This window comes from Lepisma saccharinum, chromosome 1 (genome assembly GCF_977018435.1).
Source record: "Lepisma saccharinum chromosome 1, izLepSacc3.1, whole genome shotgun sequence".
NCBI classification, from domain to species: Eukaryota; Metazoa; Arthropoda; class Insecta; order Zygentoma; family Lepismatidae; genus Lepisma; species Lepisma saccharinum.
In genome coordinates this window covers 189322177-189342938 of record NC_139229.1, presented here as the reverse complement: position 1 = coordinate 189342938, position 20762 = coordinate 189322177, and the positions used below count along the sequence as shown (strand labels likewise).

At 38.5% G+C, this 20762-nt stretch overlaps 1 protein-coding gene across 1 annotated transcript in view; it reads right to left on the bottom strand.

The window, feature by feature from the left end:
• Trap1 (TNF receptor associated protein 1) overlaps window positions 1-20762 on the bottom strand; it is a 220702-nt gene that overhangs the window by 193639 nt on the left and 6301 nt on the right. The window lies entirely within an intron of this gene.

Sequence of the window (20762 nt, the reverse complement as noted above, 5' to 3'; positions counted from 1 at the left end):
GCTAATCGGAACTGGACCTACACTTTAAATTTGGATCAGAACGAGTCTACAAGATGCGTTAAAAGGGAATCTATCACAGCTGAGACTACTGCAGAAAATGTTTTTTTTTTCTTTGTTTATTCATTTTACTTCTCATACGAGGGTCACTATTTATATTTAGAGCCTAACAATGAAAAAATAGGAATTTGGCATTGAAAACTGCTTTATTGTTTTTTCGAAGTATTCTCCTTTATGGTCAATACACTTTTGCATTCGTTCGAACCATTTGTCAAAGCAGTTTTTCCAATCTTCTTGAGACACCTCCATAATATGGTTTTTGAACGCATCAACGGCGTCTTCCGCCGACGAAAATCGTTGTCCACGCAATTTATTCTTGACATTCGGGAACAAGAAGAAGTCATTGGGTGTCAAATCAGGACTGTACGGCGGATGACCCATCAATTCGATTTTTTGACTGTTCATAAAGTCGGTTGTTAGACGAGATGTGTGACAGCTGGCATTGTCTTGATGAAGAATGATCCGACGGCGTTTGTTTGTTTTCCGTATTTGACCGAAGACCTCTGGCAAACAAATTGTTGTGTACCATTCAGAGTTGACCGTTCTACGTTCCTCTAAAGGCACAGTTGCCACATGACCAGTTTTCCAGAAAAAAAACAGGCGACCATTTGTTTCGATGTGCTTCTAGCGCGAACAACTTTTGTTGGATTGGTTCATCTTGAAACACCCATACAGTCGACTGCTGTTTACGTTCCGGCTCATATGCATATATCCATGATTCGTCACCTGTTACAATCTTATATACGTCTTTTGAAGCACCACGATTGTATTTATTGAGCATTTGTTTGCACCAATTGACGCGAGCGTCTTTTTGAGTTTTTGTCAAATTGTGTGGGATCCAACGAGAACATACCTTTCTCACAGCTAAATGATCATGTAATATTTTATATATGCTGGTGGAACTAATGCCTATCTCACAGTATGTCACATGACGATCTTGCAGTATTAGGTTTTGCACAGCATCAATGTTTTCTTGAACAACAACTGATTTTGGACGACCTTCGCGAATCTCGTCGGTGAGCGAATGGCGGCCACGATTAAATTCGTTATACCAGCGTTTCACAGTGGCAAAGGATGGGGCTTCATCGCCAAATGTGGAAGTAAGTTGATCGATGCACTCTTGTCTTGATAATCCACGTCGAAAATCGTAAAAAATCATTGCACGAAAATGTTCACGAGTTAATTCCATTTGATTGTTGTCGCGCAATCTCCAAGGCAACATAAACAACACAAATCAAGCTATTGACAAAACATTTTAAGTACGTTATGGTCAATAATGCCAGACGATTCCGTGCAAACGTCAAATCGCGCCTAACTTCAATCAGTGTTGCCAAGACTCAAAATATAAATAGTGGCCCTCGTATCTGATCTTCGGTTTAGCGTGACAATGGAAGGAGTTATAATAACAACAGAGGCGTATCAAAGGGAGGGCGAAGTGGGTGGGCGCCTGGGGCCTCGCGTCCCATGGGCTTATTATTATTTTAATGTAATAAATAGACGTGAGAAAAATAGATGGAAAGAGCTCATTTTTGTGGCCGATAAAACTACAACATTCTGTTTTTAACCGGTTATAAATTCTAGTGAAACATTACACTTTCATTGAATACGCAACTATTTAGTATTTTAAATAAACTGGGTAGTAGAAATCTAATTTTAGAATATTCAGGAAGCCAAACAACAACGTTCTCTTAGAAAGGTTGATAAGCATAAACACAATTCTTGAACTTTGCAGTTCGAGAACATCGACAAACATTATACACAGCAGAAACAACAGAAAATTAAGGAAACTTCACGTATTTGGTGAAATGTCTTTCGAAATATGACCAATTACCACAGAACATTTCTGACGTACACAATAAAATAAGATTCACATTAATTATCCACGTTCTGAAATTCAAAATGAACTGATACAGGTAATGAGCAACGAAGTCAAAATCGCTATATTAAAAAAAGTAAAATTAGCTAAGTCCAGAGATTTACTAACTTCACGTTCAGTTTCACTATTTACTTTCTTTATATTCGAAACTTCTTTTACATTCTAGATTATTTTGTAAGTGAACGTGATCTAACACACAACAGCACAACAATGTTTTTATCATGTAACACTTATTATTCATTGTTGGAGGTCGTTACAGTAGCTATGGAACTACATTCAATAACTGACGGACCGAAACTGACGGACCGACGCGTATAATAATTCTATTTTATTTTTACTTAAGGTAAAAGTTCTTAATATCGGATTTCCATTCAAAAGTGGAAAGATGCTAGCACCTGCAGGATAGTAAGTAAGTTTTTTTAATTTTATTATTTTCAATCGCTTTTCTGTAATTTCTGGCTAATAGCGATGATGCGATTAAAGAAAATACACTTACAAGGACACCCATGCCCAGATCGAGATTAGAACCCGGGAACTTCGGTGTCAAGGTCGACAGTCGGCCACTTAACACACTCGGTCACCGAACCTGTGTGTTTCTGTTATTAATGCTACATTGAATTGGCTAATTTTATTTCGCTTTTCTGCCACTTTTGGCTACTCGCGAAAATGAAGATGATGGGACAGTCACAAAGAACACCCATTCCCAGGTCGGCATTCGAACCCGGGACCCTTATTATTTCTATATATGTTCAAAGGTGTTTGTCTATAAAATAGATAAACTCTGTGGCCAACAGGTCTTAAGAGTGTCAAAAGCCTGCCAACCTGATTTCAGTTAGATGGCGCCTATAGTGAACTCACAGAGTCCCATCACCGCTGCTGTATACAGGTTGATAGATTAGATCGCAGAATGAATGCTAGTTATTCTCTTTATCCGCTAGTTATATCCTGTGTGTTATATTTTGTTAGCACAAAATATAACACACAGGATTTTCCTGAAGTAACTTGGATTCTTGCTGCAACACGATTATGCCTCGTTTCCATATTAAACACACTGTAGCTGCTGACCAAGGCAGTTTCCTTTCTATTCTTTTTTTTAATTTAATGAAAAGCACTTTACACGTTACGTTTCCACCCTATATCTCATGGATTCCTGTTATTCGGATGGCAAAAAAAACTGTAGGATCTCTCCCGATAAGGTTTTTCCCTACCGTTTGGTAGGAGACGTCGTGGATGTTCCACCTAGGACAACGGGCCTGCCTCTGCGTTGGTGGCCCTATACTAGGTGTGATAGTACATGACGTTTTCCGAGATGTACGAGTTCGTCAGCTCTGGAATATTGCTATGTCGGGAAGATCCTACTCTGGCTCAGCATCCACTGTTGTTATGCTGGGGTGAACTTGGCCAGCTTACCACGGTACAATTACAGTAATAATAGTAATCCCTGAGATTTTTCCATGTCACTTCAGGCAAATGTAGCTATGTAATGAAGTAAGTCTTGATAGCCAGTATGTGAGTAGGTATGCAAATAGTAGGTATGTAATGTAAGATCACTAACGGTTTTTCCTTTTGGGTCTGCGAAGTAATTCTTTAAGCTTATAGGTTAACTTGAGTGATAGGTATTCCAAGTGCTTTGTGCAATTTTTATTACCTTAGATTTAACCATGTCAGTATTCTAGACTCAAAAGGAAGAATGGTGTATTACAAGAGATCGCTATGGACATGAAAGCAAGATCTTGTTATACACAGATGCAATCGACATTTATATCGAGTGTATTTGCAAGCGATATATCAAATCGATTGCAGTTGGTTCTCCGGCGCAAGGCTGTAAGGTACAAATGACCTTGCGTCCCTCTTCCAACTGAAAAAAAGAGGCCCTCACAGATAGTAGAGACGTTGACGGCGTTGTGAGGCTTTGAACTGACATCTACCTGTACCAACCAAGCCGCATCTTTTCAGGATCTTAAGAGACATAGATTGCCCAGGAACCATCAACAGAATTATGGAAGCTGTTGCACCGACAGGAAAGCATATCAGATGTCCTAAATTCACGGTCTCTAAATCAACAACACAAGGATGTTCACAGAGATGAATTCTAGTTACAGAATTTGCAACGTGCCACCACTCGTAACTCCAGGGTATGGAGGTCCGAATTGGCAACACACCGCTCCTTGCTCCGGCTGGTCAGTTGGGAGCACCAGTTCTCACCCAGTGTTCGGGATTAAGACGATCCACCCTTCCTCCAGGAAGGAAACCACCGAATTGCGACATGTGACAGTAAATAAAATTCCAAATACTTTATAATTAAAATGTGCAAAATCTTTAATCACGAATCGCGCGCGTACATACTGATTCGCACAAGTTATAATTATAATTTGTTGGGTCATGCACGCTCGTAGGCAGTGATAAACAAATTTATTTAACACGAGAGTCCGCGCACCGCCTTCACAATTAATAGCAAGACCTCAACTGCCTACCTCAAGCGCGAGGTGCAGCATAACAGATTGTTCTATCTTACAATAATACAAACTCATAACATAAAATAACACAAGAAAAACTGATAATTTGTATAACAGATCAATGTTAATTAGCGATAGTAAGCTAAAGTTTAGGTTGGCAACAATTAAAAATGCCAACGTGGAAGTTTTTACATCGCCAAAAACACGTAGCGTGGTTCCCCCCCCCCTCCTAACATAAACAGCCAATAGGAAAACGATATTTTATTGAAAACGAGGGAGAAATACTTTGCTATAATATTACAATATTAAACTATATAGAAATAACTAAACTGATTTTATCAAATAATTCATATTTGCTCTTGCACATAAAAAAATAATTAAATAAAGATTTAGTTTATAATGAAGACAAATTACTTCAATCTTGTACATTGTTGAACAAAAATCGATATTAAGAAGAAATGTATTTAACTTGTGCTTAAACAACAATGAAAACGTTGCATATATTATTTGGGATAATTATTAGCCTATAAATTGCGAATAAATGTTGCAAAAATACGCGAATAATATTATAACATAAGATAAAACAAATATATACATGAATTATGAAAACAATTAAGCATAAATAATTTAATCCAAGTTCTTAACTTGAAAGTATACTAATAAGATAAATGCTAATATACGACTGAAATCTCCCTAACATGGCGGTCGTTACAAATTGTGGAATCTAAACTTGGAACTATCTCTAGAAAAATTAGGCAATATTTTCGGATCAAAAGCACAAATAGACTACGCAGACGACGTAATAATTGTAATATAAGATAATTCAAGAACAGAGTTGAGAGGAAGTCCAGTATTGCGATAAACTCTTTCGAGGACTTGTGTGATACGGCGAAATTGATGATTGCCACCCAGGAGACCAACTTTATAATCCTAAATGGTACGCTGAATGCTAATAAACACCCACAGATATAACTCAGAGAAAAATTTTAGATGAGTAAAGGAAGCTAAATATCTACGTGTGAAATTACGAGAAATGCAACGATGACATGGATTACGTAACTTCAAAAGCTGAGTCTGTAATAAATAAGTTGGTAGCAATAAGTTCGAATACATTCAGACTCTCTATGTCGCTTATAAACCCATACATATTCATAATCTACAACGCGATTGTTTCTTTCGACGGACCAATCTGAGTAGACTACCTAAAATATTGACTCCGTTCGATTTCGCTCTGGGCCGAGATAGCGCGTGACATGGTGCAGATGCATTTTTGTCTCGCTTATTTACTCACATATCTTTAGCATGTAGACAATTATAGTTATATTGGATAACGAGTACTAAGCGTTATAAGAGTTGTTCACAACCTATCTCGATCCAGAGCCAAAACGAACGCACTGTACAACGTATATAACAAAAATAACATCATCACAAATGAAGGCGATCATTAGAATGACAGGTGCATTTCGAACAATGGGGCTAAGGCCTACCGACAAAATAATCAAACACAGAGATAGTTGGTGCAAGGAAGGACAAGGAGAGAGAGAGAGAGAGAGAGAGAGAGAGAGAGAGAGAGAGTTTACAAAGTTATTTGCAAATATGCCCCTACTAAGCCGAATTAAGTCCCAGATCATCCAGGAGTAGAAGGAAGAATAGACTATAGTCTTTTCTACTCTTACGGCGGGCGGCCTCATGCTGGCAAGGGAAGTGGGGAGCGGGGATTACGCCGCAGACCAATCAGCAACAGCGGTGGCACCGAGAGGTATGACGAAGAGGGGAGGAGGTTCTGCCCCCAACTCGTTCTACAGGCTGCTGCTTTTCTTATCGCGCTGGATTGGTCGCTTCCCGCTCCCAACTTCCCTTGCCAGCATATAGGGCGGCCGCCGTAAGAGTAGAAAACATCTTTTATAACAGCCTCCACGGCAGGATACTGTACCACTTCTTCCCACGTATAAGAGCGAGAGGCTGATGACAGATTGCTGTCGTTCACCTCTCCAACGACGAACGGACACTTCACTTACGGTAAATTGTCGACCGTAAGAATACTGAACTCTTACAACAGAATAAAGAATAGGCTATACTGGACTGATTTTTCAAGACAAAATTTTACTAATTTCGTTTCCTGAGTATTTTGCAATGATGATTCAGCGTTTCCAAATTCCTCAGCACAGAAAATAACTTTATGTTTAAGTACTGCATCATATGAGTGATGCTTCTGTCTCTCCATTTTTAATGTCCGTTTGATGTGCACTTTGCAAACATTGGCTCAAAGACCACCACGTTACTGCAAAGAGCATAAGAACAAACCACAGTGTTCACCAATAAAAATAAACTGACTCTTTCTTGTGAAATGTTGATTGTTTTAACACAACATTTAAAGGAAATGAAATTTCGTTAAGGGTGATTTTTTTTACCAATACTTGTACTTCGGTAAAATATCTAGGAGAAAACTTGATTATTGAAATTTGCAAATACTTCATTCCATATTAGGTATATTTATGCACAGGGTTGGAAAAAACTAATTCAGGCGCCAGCTCCTTTTCCCCTGAAGCCAAGTTTTCTTTTTCTTTTCTTCTTTCAAATATGGTCTAAGAAAGCCATGAATCCAACTAAGATAAAGCTACACATTTTGAAATATGATCTTAAAACATTTAATTTATTAATTGGATTGGGTTAAAAGTATATAAATTCTTGCGCGACAGTGGCCTTCCTCAAGGTGGCTCAACTGGTAACACCATGATAAACTATGCAATAATTCTAATATGTGGTCGACTCTACCATATCGCCACAGATTTTAAAATTCGGCTAGCAACAGTGAAAAAAATATAATAGCATGTTTATTATTATGATGTAATGTTACACGTGATACAGAAAAAACAAACATTAAAAAAACATATACTGTGCTCGTTATTTTTTTAAAAAAGGCAATGGAAGTATAGAACTAGAAATATTTTTTAAAAAAAAAACACATTTTTTAGCACTGAATTTAAAAATTCAGGCAGCAGGTGAAAAATTTCAGGTGCCCTGTATTTTTGATTGACTGATTTGATTGATTTAGTTTATTTTACTTCGCTTTTGTGCCACTTATGACTAATTGCGAAGATGGGGATGAGTGATGAGGTGATGATATTGATGAATGGAAACTTACAAACTCCCATGCCTAGGCCGGGATTCGAACCGGGGACCCCTGGCGTCGTAGTGCGATGTGATACTCCGCCACTGGAGCCGGCGCCCTGTATTTTTCTATCCCTATTTATGCATACGCCATCGAATCCACGGTTCACCTAAATTTTCAAGATCAAAGACTCGACAAAAACGTGCGCCTGGAAATCGAAGAAATACGGTATTTAAATTTGATAATACCTTTGCTGATGTATGGCTGAAGATTTTGTATCAATTCACTTTAAGATGTAAATAAATTTGAAAGAATGGATTGGGACTTTGTATTCTGATCTCGCCAAGCGCCCCCCCCCCCCAATATGTTGCTACTCCAATGGATGACAATATACAATAATAAACATCTATTCCACTCTGGACTCCTTTATAAAGCTAATCTGTAGAGCATAGATGTCTCCTGCTAAAAGAACCATATATTGTTTATATAAAACAATGCAATTGTAGGTTCGCTGAGGTACCAGACTCTGAAATTCGCCCCTCCCAACAGTAATTTCTGGATCCGCCACTGCCCAGAAGTGTCCGTGACTGCACAAGCATCCACCCACCTATCTCCAAACTCCGCCAAACATCTTCCCAGTTAAGAATTTCCACTTCGAGCACTGCTCTTGGGTTAATCACGACTGATTGATTTGCTTCGCTTTATGTGCCACTTTTCGGTAATTTGCGAAGATGGAGATGAGTGATGATATATGAATGGACACTCACAAACACCCATGCCCAGGCCGGGATTCGAACCCGGGACCCCTGGCGTCGTAGAGCGATGTGCTAACCAGTCCGCCACGGGGGCCGGCAGGGGGTTAATCACGACGATGAGGATAAATGATATACTCATGAAAAGATGATGGGACAAAACCCAATGAACAGAGGCAGAATTTACGGAGGTCATTATAATCACGTGATAGCTAAACACTTGAATTTACTTAATATTCACAAACTACGATGTTCTGTCTATGAAGCAATCGTGAATCCTAAATTCAGTAAAAGCAGTAAAATAATCATGGATGATACCGAGATCGATATAGCCATGCAAAAATCTACACGAGACCGAGAAAGAAACAGACAGACCTGTGTAAAATCGACACGGGACCGACACTTAGTGTTCCGAGACTTTGATAATATTTGAAATATTTAGTACTTACAAAGTCAATCCATTTGTGGCAATTGTGAGCTTGTGCTGCGCTGATGCTTATGTTCAGGATAAAATTCAATTTTGAGGGTTCGTAGCGTCGAAAAGAGGTGACACGTATGTTTTTTACGCTAAATATTTCGAGACTCGAGACTGTATTTACAGCTCGAGACTCTTTCAAGTCTCAAGATATAATTCTCAAAATTAAAAGGTCGCCACGACATTGAATCTAAAAACATTATATGTGTAGTGATATGGAAGTTCTGCTCTCGTCCACCCTACACTGAAGCTCGCTACACATTTCCAAACTCCCCTCTTCGTGTGAATTATCCCTTCTGGGATCATTGAGTGAAGGTTAGGCAGCGGGGCTGGCGATTGTGTATTCTAAAACTCTTCCAGGAAGTAAACGGATTACGTAACGACAATGATTATCACTTATCAGCTTCGCACGTGCAGCCTATTACTTACTCCAGGAAAAAGTTTAGATAAGCCGACGTTTTATGTTGTTGAACTCCTTTAACTTGGATTCGATGCAGAGATTGTGGAGTACAGCAGGAAGCAAGTAGAACATACACGAAGGTACCCATACTTATCTTTTTGCATGTTAGAGGTCATGGACATAAAAAAGAGCACTTGATATGAAGCTGAAAACCATAATTATGATAGTAATGGCTGTGTCTTCGTACCAGTGGCGTAGCAGCCGCCCCCGCAAACCCAGCGATGCGGGGGGGGGCGAGCTGTAGGGGCCTCGCTATGTTCTCTCTCTGTGATCCTGAAATTTTATATAATCCCATAAATTCAGCAGTTAGTGTCGCTTATTTATAAATGGATTTACGAAACAGAAAGTTGGTTCCCAGTAACATATCATATGACGACGTCTGCGATAATAAGCAGTGGTGTGTTGTCTTAGCCAGAGGGACCCGGGCAACTTGACATTATGGGTCTCCTCCAAAATTCAGAATTATGTTACTTGCTCATAAATGGCAATCGATAGGAAACTTCTCTCATCTCATACCTTCTTAGTTACGTGGTTTTCGTAATAGTAGTGTAGTGTAGTGTAGTACAGTTGTGAATCGATTCACAAGATTCAGTTACTCAACCGGTCGATGCCTTATTGTTACACAATACCTAAACAAACAAACTTGATAATTTATGACCTTTTTTATTAGCAGTAATATTACGTGATATTTAAAATGTAACTTCCCACCAAATATTCTCCAGTAGCTCCAATTCCGCCACGCAGGGTATGCAACGTATACAGTGCTCAAAGTGCTCCAATCGGCATTTCATTGAGTGACAAATTTTCAGTGAATAAAATCCAGTCGCTGCTTAATTTTCTATCTCTCAAACTTGAGTCCGCTGTTATTTCTTCGCAGCAGATTGCAATTGACCTTTTGATGTGAGGTCACCACCAACAATCTAGATGTCCAGTTAAACCTCCGTAACTGAAATGATAAGTTTGCTTGAGTATATAACTCACTATTGGTATTATAAGCGTAATGTGAGCGGCTCTTACGTTCAATCTTGGCCTGGCATAGCCAGAGGATGGCTTTCTTGGCTAAAAGTGCATCCACCTCTAAGTCCAATAAGTCCAAAAAAAAGACTGTTTACAACCTTTAAACAATTTCCCCAGACAGAAATTTTTAAATACAGGGTGATTATAAAGTTTTAATCCATTTTTGTGAAAACTGCTGATTTCTTCTTTCCCTTGTATGTAATATAAAAGATGCTGACTACTGAAGAGAGAATAGCTGAGGTGTGTAGATGTTTGCGTGGAATAAGCTTCAAAAAGGTCCACGTTTGAAAGGAAATTCTAAAACCTGTTCCAACCAGGGCTAAATTAGGCTACTGGTTGAAAAAATTCAAGCGAATAGGTACTGTACATGATGCTAAACATTCTTGAAAGCCCAGTGTAGCAGCCGAAATTGTTCAACGGGTAGAAAATGCCATCACCAGAAGCATCAACAAGAAGTTTAAGCAGGGAACTGTTGTTACCACAACCAACTGTGTGGAAGATACTCCATTGCACTCCAAAAGAACGGTCAGACCACCTTCAGGTGGTGCACAAGTTAGACAGGGATGACTGTGCTGGTAGTGAAACAATGTGTGCAGAGCTGTTACAGACAGTGGATGAGGAAGATTTGATCACCCCCATTCAACACCTATGTTAACTTATAAAGCACGTTATGCTCAGCATGACACCGCCAATGATCTCAAAGGTGTTTGGTGAAACTGTGTGGCATTGGGATTCATATGTAGACATGCAGTGTGCTCATGTAAAAGTACGATCAGGTGACACTTTCATGAATTTTCTTCTGTACACCACTTATCATGTCCAATATTTTTTCTTTCAATCTTGATTATCTGTTACCAAGTACTCGGGAGTTCATTCAATAGATTTGTTTTAATCTCAAGCCTCTTTTTCTCAAAAATGGATCGAGACTTTATAATCACCCTGTATATGTAACCTACATTTAAAGAAAAAAACGTTTCGAACAAAAAATACAAAGGATCACTATCAAAATAGTTGGCTGTGTGAAGCCTCCACCCTCCTTTAAAAAAATCCTTGCTATGCCACCAGGTTGAAGTAAGAGAAAATATTTCTAATTTCTTCATTCAGTTGTTTACCAGAGATTCAGACCACCCTGATTTAGTTTCGAAAAACCTACTAAACTGATACATAGCCTTATTCGATGACAAAAAATGGGAAGGAAGGATTACAGTTCATTCATTTTACAACGGGGGGGAAGGGGTTGCTGCACTCCTCTCTCCTCCCCGTACCACATGTAAACACCCTCTATTTGTATTTCTTTGTCTCCCTTCGTTCATTCGAACTCGATCCTACTTCTTCCTTTCTTAAAGTGTAATGGTAACGTCGTCGCCTTGTGATAAAGGGGTCATGGGCTCGATATGGCACACAGTGGTTCGGCCACTTTAAACTGTATGTCGAGTCTCGATTAACCTTCTATGTTAATAATACAAACTCACTCACTCCTAAGTGTTGATTCTTTGTTATTGGTTTTTAATTACTAGTTAACAAGGATTTTGCTACTCCCTTGTCCCCAGCAATAAATCCGAACTTCTAAATGCTCCGATGTTCTAGTAGAATCCATATGGATTATATATTGAGAAAATTACTGCTTATATAAATATAAGTAAACAAAAGACGCGTCTCTGTCGACAGACTAGTAACGCCTGAAACACTTAGTGAAAATTGGGGGTGGAGCGGGCATCGCAATGCTTCTTGAATAGAGTAGGTGATTGAGAGAATTCGAGTTTGTTTAGGCCCAAGTTTTGTCTACCTGATCGCAATTGTCCTAGACTCGAAAATTTCTACTGGGGATACTCGGTCGAGTTTTGGGATAGGCGGGTGGACGTTTACTCAAATTATCCTAGTTTGTGGGGGGGGGGGGTGGATAATTTACGCCACTTCCAATACCTATCTGTTTCAGTTTGTGGTCCTTTCCAAACAGGGTGTCTACCATTTTGTAAAAACAAAATTCCCTGACTTTACAGTTTTTAAGTTGGTGTTTTAAGTCCACTTTATGCACAGTAAGGCTAATCGGGACTGGACCTACAGTTTAAAGTGGGATCTGAACCACTATGTGCCTCCACCGGAACCCCTTAATTTTAAGGCGACGACGCTACCGATGCGCCATCGGGAAGGCCCATAACTCATTAGAGCAAACATGTATTTACATATGTGGGTGAAAAGGTTACTACATTTTAGTTAAAGTAAGAAAGAGAAGGGAAACTGAACAGAAATTTACTGTTGAATAGGGACAATAGGGATGAGCTTTTACGTAATACTTGCTGTATATTGACTAATGGTAAAGAATTCCTATTTATAAAAAATCACAACAATTATTGCTAATGCATAATGATATGTATTAATCCTAATATCAACCTAACACAACCCAAAATTGACAAGATAGTGGTAAATGCCAATAGGCAGTTACTGTAGTGGATTTCTACTTGAAAATAGCTCAAAACATGACTTCTTTTCACGGAGTATATAAGTACAATTTATACCGTAACTACCGATAATACTCAGTGTATCAAACTGAAGAATAGTTTTTTCACAACAAATTTAAAATTTCTTGTTTGTCCTTTACTTCTTTCTTTAAAAAAACGACATCTAGCACACTTCCACAAAATATTGATTTTTCCAGAAACCTCTAATCCGAGCCAGCCCAGGATACGATTACACTTGTGCAGTTAATTAGGTAATTCAAAGATCTGTTAATGTTTCCTGGAATACCTTACATTTCCTCTATGGTCAGAGTAGAAGGATGAATATACACTCATAAAACCAAACAGAATAGCTTACTGCATCTGCTGAGTTTGAGAAAATTGTCTTTCCATTTTTAAAAAAAATGGAAGGTAAACACGATCTAGTTAATAAACACTAACAAGTTTTCCCCCTCTTCTACATCACGTATCGGCTTATACACTGGTGAAAACAATTAAAGGGACAAATGGTTTTTAATGCAAAAACAAAAGATAACAACGAAATAACGCCAAACGTGGCCACAATATCATCCCAGAACAAAACAATAGATGAGAAAACAAACATGGGAACAACCGCCACCCATGAAAACCAAAAATGCCAAATGTCCAGCACAGCAGCTGACCGACGCTCTGTCAGTGAGGCCAAAAAAACATGTCTAATAGGGCGTATGATCGACCCGTACAGCAATACAACTCTGGCATCGGCGATGCATAATGTGTACGAGGGTCCTTAGCAATTCCTGTGGCAACCGCACCCACTCTTGCACTAAGGCACACTTGAGCTCAGCGATGGTTGTTGGAGCTGGTTGGAGGTTTGCAATTGAGCGTCCAAGGGGGTCCCATACGTGTTCTATGGGATTAAGGTCAGGGGACATCGCAGGCCACGGCAATCGTTGAATATCCTCTGATTGAAGGTATTCATCCACCAACTGCGCCCTATGTGGACGGGCGTTGTCGTCCACAAACATGAACTGCGGTCCATATGCTCCGCGGAAAAGTAGCACGTAGGGTGCAAGGATCTCGTCCCTGTATCGCTGACCTGTCAGAGAACCTCTATCGAACACATGAAGGTCCGTACGCCCGTCTGCGATGATGCCCGCCCACACCATCACACCCCTCCGCCATTGTGGTTCTTTTCGACAATGTTTGAGGGCCGATATCGACTCCCCGTTTCTCGCCAGATGAGAACACGTCTTGAGTCGCTGTCCAGACTGAATCGCGACTCATCACTGAAGAGAATGCTCCCCCAATCATTATCCGTCCAATACAGGTGTTCTCTGCTCCATGATAACCGGGCCCTTTTGTGCTGCACAGACAAAGGGATGCACACTACAGGGCGCCTCGCATACAACCCACCTTCATGCAGTCTCTGGGCGACTGTTATGCGTGAAACTGATGTCCTTGTTGCATCATACAGGTTTCGAGACAGCTGTGTTGCTGTCGCGGACCTATCCCTCTTGGCGAGAAGTCGCAAATAACGGTCTTCAGCCGGCGTTGTAGCCCTTTTGCGGCCTTGACCACGTCGGCGGACCACTGTTCCTGTCTCTGTGAACTGTTTCCACAGCGTGGACACCACATTTCTCGGAACCCCGAGGTCCCTACAACAGATTGCCTGTGATTGGCCTGCCTCGAGTCTTCCAACTATCCTCCATCTTGTGGCATCATCTAAACGATGCCGACTCGCCATACTAATGATGGGTAAACACAGAAATTCAAAACACACGGATTACCCAATGCTACGGTGTTTCACAACGTACTGCGGCTCCGATCCACGCCGAGCAACCTCTATACACACGAGAACACAGCGCCACCGCCGTACGACGTCATCGACAACTGCGTGGCACGGTTTGTGCGCAACACACGTAGCTATCGTCTGCTCCCTTCTTTGCTTCTCGCCGTTCCATATTTTTATTTTCTTTTAACAAATACCATTTGTCCCTTTAATTGTTTTCACCAGTGTATGATGCGGGTTTCCTTATCCATATTGGTTAAGATGGGTGTTTTATAGACGACCTTGTACAAGCAACACAAATATCAAATTTCTCAATGAAAAATGTTCTTGCAAGCAAAGAGGTGAAATTTAACATTTTTTCTATATCCTAATCGAATACAAGAAAAAATCTCGTGAGGCTTGACTATAATCGTTGTTTTTTGTACTTTCAATTAAGTAATTCCAAAAAAATATATTGATTGATTTAGTGTTTTAAGTACACTTTATACACAGTAAGGCTGGCCCTACAGTTTAAAGTGGAATCTGAACCACTATGTGCCTCTGGGTATCGAATCCGAGCCCCCGCCCCCAAAAATATATATATATTACCTTGTAACAAGGATGGCGTAGCATTCTAACCTCCTTCGCAAGGCTGCCATGAACCTCTCTCTGTCTCTGGGGGGACAGGGGGATTTCCCGAGAGGAAATGAAGAGAGGGAGAAAGAGAGTGTCACTTTCTCTCTCTCTCTCTCTTTGGCAAGAAAAATTGAGAATCCCTGACTCAAGGTATATTTAACAGAAGCAACAAAATATTTAACTGATTAACTATTTAAAAATATAATGAGTACATCAGGATTGAGGCTATTTACACCCTTCTGATATGGGAACAAAACATACAGACGGCTCCAGGCTGTGGATCCAGATGCCAGAGTCTCATTAACTTGCAAAAAGGCTATTTCCACAGTGTGGGTGTAATGCATGGAAGAGATGCTGATATCTGAATGGTGTCTGAAAATGTGGCATATGAATGACATGAGGGTATTGACCCCATACCACTTAGCTTCATGATCTTACCAAACCACCATGCCACAAAGGTGGCTGTATTTGCTGGAATTTTCATTATATGTACACGTTCCAACGCATCACTAAATAGAATTTTACTGATCCAGTTAAACATCAGGCCTCATTTTATAATTTTCAATTTTTATTTAAGAATTAGTCTTAAAGAATCCTGTTTGTTCGAGAGGTATCCAGAAACGTGTGTTTGACACGTTTGTGAGCGGTTTAAGGTTTGACATTATTAGGAAGAAAATAATAGCAGAAAACATCATGGAATTCCAGAAAGCTTTTGAGTTAGCTAGACAAATGGAAGTTAGGCCCAGTTTGATTCTGCCCCCTCAAAATTAGGTCGTTTTATTCTGCTAGTTATGATGTGTTTTTTTTTCCTTTTTTCATTCTTTCATTCATACGGGTTTTTTTCATAATCTTGTGTAGTAGTAGTTGAGAGTTTGTTTTTTCCTTGTGTAGTGGTTGTTATGTGTTTGTGTCTCTTGTGCAGTAGTTGTGCTGTGTAGTGTGTGAGTTTGTCTTGTGTAGTAGCTGTGGTGTCTAGTGTGTTTGTGTTTGTCTTGTGTAGTAGTTGTGGTGTGCTTGTATGTGGGTTTGTCTTGTGTAGTAGGTGTGCTGTCTAGTGTGGTTGGGATTGTCTTGTGTAATAGTTGTGCTGTCTAGTGTGTTTGTGTTTATCTTATGTAGTAGTTATGCTGTCTAATGTATTTCTGTTTGTCTTGTGTAGTATCGGTGATGTGTATGTATGTGTCTTGTGTTGTAGTTGTGCTGTCTAGTATGTTTGTTTTGTCTTGCGTAGTAGTTGTGCTGTCTAATTTGTTTGTGTTTGTCTTGTGTAGTAGTTGTGGTGTGTAGTTTGTTTATGTTTATATTGTGTAGTAGTTGTGGTGTGTTTGTGTTTATATTGTGTTATAGTTGTGATGTGTTTGTGTGTGTCTTGTGTAGTAGTTGTGCTGTCTAATGTGTTTGTGTTCATCTTGTGTAGTAATTGTGCTATCTAATGTGTTTGTGTTTGTCTTGTGTAGTAGTTCCTCCATTCATATTGGGGGTTAGGCGTAGATCTGACAACTCTGCACTGTAAAAAAAATGTCAAGAAACAGCCATATAAGGCCATGGATGTTCCCAAGGTAAAATAGTCCCCCGTTCAGATCTCTGGGTGGGGACTACTTTGGGAGGTCCCTGGACTAAGGATAAGATCTACGTTAGGAATAAGGATATTAAATTAGGCACCTGGAATGTTCTGAGCCTTTACCGGCCTGGGGCATTTCACTGTACAGTTAATGAGATAGTTAGGTATAAATTAGATGTAGTAGCTGTCCAGGAAGTTAGGTGGCCAGGAGAAGGGAATTGTAAAACTAAAAATTATACTTTTTTCTATGGTGGTACTGAAAATCATAATTTTGGAACAGGCTTTTTCATAAATAATAGAATTATATCGGCTCTTAAAACAGTAGAATTTATTAATGATAGGATATCATATGCAGTTTTACAGGGTAGGTGGTGTAAAATTATTTTAATAAACATACATGCACCAATGGAAGATAAAGATGATAATACTAAAGATGATTTTTATACAGAGTTAGAACAGGTCTTCGACAAATTTTCTCAGTATGATATGAAAATTCTGTTAGGTGACTGTAATGCACAGATTGGCAAAGAAGAGACATTTAAACCCACGATTGGTAAAAAAAGTCTTCATGAATTAAGTAATGATAATGGTATAAGATTGATTACTTTTGCAACCTCAACGAATTTAATTGTGAAAAGTACCACTTTTAAACATAAAGATATCCATAAATATACCTGGTCTTCTCCAGATGGTAAAACTCATAATCAGATAGATCATATTCTCATTGATAAGAGAAGGCATACTAGTATAATTGACGTTCGTACACATAGAGGTGCTGACTGTGCCAGTGACCATTATTTAGTAATTGCTAAATTAAGGGAAAGACTCTCAGTGATAAATCATAATCAACAAAATCTAAAAGTTATAAAATTTGATACAGGAAAGTTTACTGATGAAAGAATTAAGAAAGATTACCAAATTAAACTGTCAAATAGATTTGATCTTTTGCAGGATTTAAATGATGATGAAAATATAAATGAAACAGATCTAAATAAGAATTGGGAGCACATACGTAATGCAATAGAATCAGCAGCTAAAGAAAGTATAGGATACCATAAACCGAGAAAAAGTAAGCCATGGTTTGATACTGAATGTCATAATCTAATAGAAATAAGAAATCTGGCTAGACTTAGGTGGTTAAATAACTCGGATGATACAAATCTAAACAATTATAATAGAATAAAACGAGAAGTTAACCGCACGTTTAGAAGTAAAAAAAGAGATTACTTGAAAAGCAAAATTAACGAAATTGAAACAAACAGCAAAAATAAAAATATCAGACATTTATATAAAGGTGTAAATGAGTTTAGAAAGGGGTGGCAACCTAAAGTAAATTTGATAAAAGATAAAGACTGTGATTTTCTAGCTGACCCAAGCAATATTCTAAATAGATGGAAGAACTACTTTAATGGCCTTTTAAATGTCCATGTAGGAGATAAATCAGAAGTAAATGAAGTCCACACAGCAGAACCTATAGTTCCAGAACCTAACTTGACTGAAGTTAAAGATGCTATTAAAAGGCTAAAGAATAACAAAGCACCTGGCATTGATTTAATACCAGCTGAGTTAATTAAATATGGTGGAAATTCATTAATATGTCAAATTCATAAATTAATTTGTTTAATATGGAATAAAGAAGAAATCCCTCAACAGTGGAAAGAATCCATAATTGTTCCTGTGTTTAAAAAAGGTGATAAAATGAACTGCAATAATTACCGTGGAATTTCTCTACTCTCAACAACATATAAAATATTATCTAACATTCTTTTAACAAGACTAACACCATATGCTAATGAAATTATAGGTGATTATCAATGTGGATTTAAACGTAACAGATCAACTACAGATCAAATTTTTCACATCAGACAGACACTTGAAAAAAAGTGTGAATATAATCAAAATGTCCATCAGCTATTCATTGTTTTCAAAAAAGCATATGATTCGGTCAAAAGAGATCAATTATATAATATATTAGTAGAGTTTGGAATACCTAAGAATCTTGTTAGTATGATAAAAATATGCACCAGTGAAACAGAAAGTAAAATTCGTGTGGGTATTAATATGTCTGACAAATTTACAATTCATGATGGGTTAAAACAAGGAGATGCATTATCTCCATTGCTCTTTAATTTTGCCTTAGAATATGCTGTAAGGAAGGTAAAAGAAACTAAAGAAGGACTAAAATTAAATGGTGTGACTCAGTTGTTAGCATATGCAGATGATGTAGACTTACTGGGGGATGATGTGAATACAATTAAGAATAATGCTAAAATATTTTTCAAAACTGCTAAAGAGATAGGTTTGGAAGTTAACAAAGAGAAAACTAAATATATGCTTACAGGCTGAAACCAAGTGTTAGGTAATAATCAAAATCTAATTATTGATAACAACTCGTTTGAACCAGTTTCCAAATTCAAATACTTAGGAGTAATATTAACAAATGAAAATTATATTAAAGAGGAAATAAAAAGTAGGCTTAATTCAGGAAATACATGTTCCTTCTCTCTTCATAAACTTTTGTCTTCTCGTTTAATATCTAAGAAACTAAAAGTTAAAATATACAAAACAGTAATTTTGCCTGTAGTATTATATGGATGTGAAACTTGGTCCCTTACATTGAAAGAGGAACATAAATTGAGAGTATTTGAAAATAAAATCCTTAGGAAAATCTTTGGACCTAAAAGGGATGAGGAGACAGGTGAGTGGAGAAGGTTACATAATTTAGAACTACATAATTTGTATTCATGTCCAGATATTATTAGAATAATTAAATCAAGAAGACTTAGGTGGGCAGGCCATGTGGCACGAATGGGAGAGGAAAGAGGAGTTTACAGGATTCTTGTTGGGAAACCTGATGGTAAGAGACCTGTAGGAAGGCCAAGACGAAGATGGAGGGACAACGTTGAGATGGACCTAAGGGAAATCGGTAGGGATGGAAAAGAGTATATAGAACTTGCTCAAGATAGGGAAAGATGGAAGGCCTGTGTTGCTGCAGCCATGAATCTTCGGGTTTAAGGCGGCTAGGGAGTTAGTTAGTTAGTTTGGTATCCAGAAAGTAAGTTCCAGCAAAAATTTATTGTGGTTAGACCTTAAACCATAAATATTGTTAGTGTGCTCACCTCAAAGAACTTCCGAGTTCAAACACACCCACATCTGTTTCGTGAATTGATTTTTTTACATAAGTGACACTATATGTTGACATATTAAGCAATATTCTGGTTATGAGACATGGGTGTCCCAAACCAGGGCCTCTGGAATACCATACATTTCCTCTAACTTCTGTGCCAGCCCTCATTTCGCCTAACTTATCACTTCTGCTGTTTTACCTGCGCAGGTATTCCCACGCAGTCGCTGAAGTGGAAGCATACCAGCTTGCAGACATTAAAAACGTTTTACGCAGATCATCTCGAAGCTGGAATATCTTGCTTATAAGAAGTGCTGCGACATGAATTTATATGCTTTACAACTAACTTGATGCCATCTTGTAATTAGGATTTTTTTTCTCTTAAATGTGTGTTACAACACTAAACAGATTATGAATGCTACAAGTATAACGGGTGTCTACATTTGCTGGCAGAAAAAAATATGCCTGTATTCCCAATTAGTACCTTACGCATCACACCCTGATGTGACATGCAACAAGAATCACTTGCAAAATTAAGGTTTAAGTCCACTTTACATTCAGGTAGGCTAATTGGTAGTAGATCCATAGTGTAAAGTTGGTTTTGGAATCACTGGAGTGTGTCTGCATTGAAAATTGAACCTGGGACCCTTTGACTGCAAGGAAACATGCATTGCCAATAATAATAAATAAAACATATAGAAATGTCATCAGTAGTGATTCTCTTCTTCACAAATGAATTTGGACTGGTCTTGTAAAGTTATCATGTACATAAGCTAAAACGTAACCTTTTCCACCATATTTAACCCAAAAGCATTACACTGTTATTAATGTGATGTCATACATCACTACAAATAACCTCTGCAGAACATCAGAGAATGGTTCAAATAGTGGGTTTAGTTTGGATAACCGTCAGTTCCGAGGACTGCTTGCAGAGAAAACCAGAGGCCCAAGTCCTCTTCATCTAAATTGCATGTGTGCTTATCTAGAAATTGAGGCCAATTTCGATTTTGAGAATTTTAGGATATGAAGC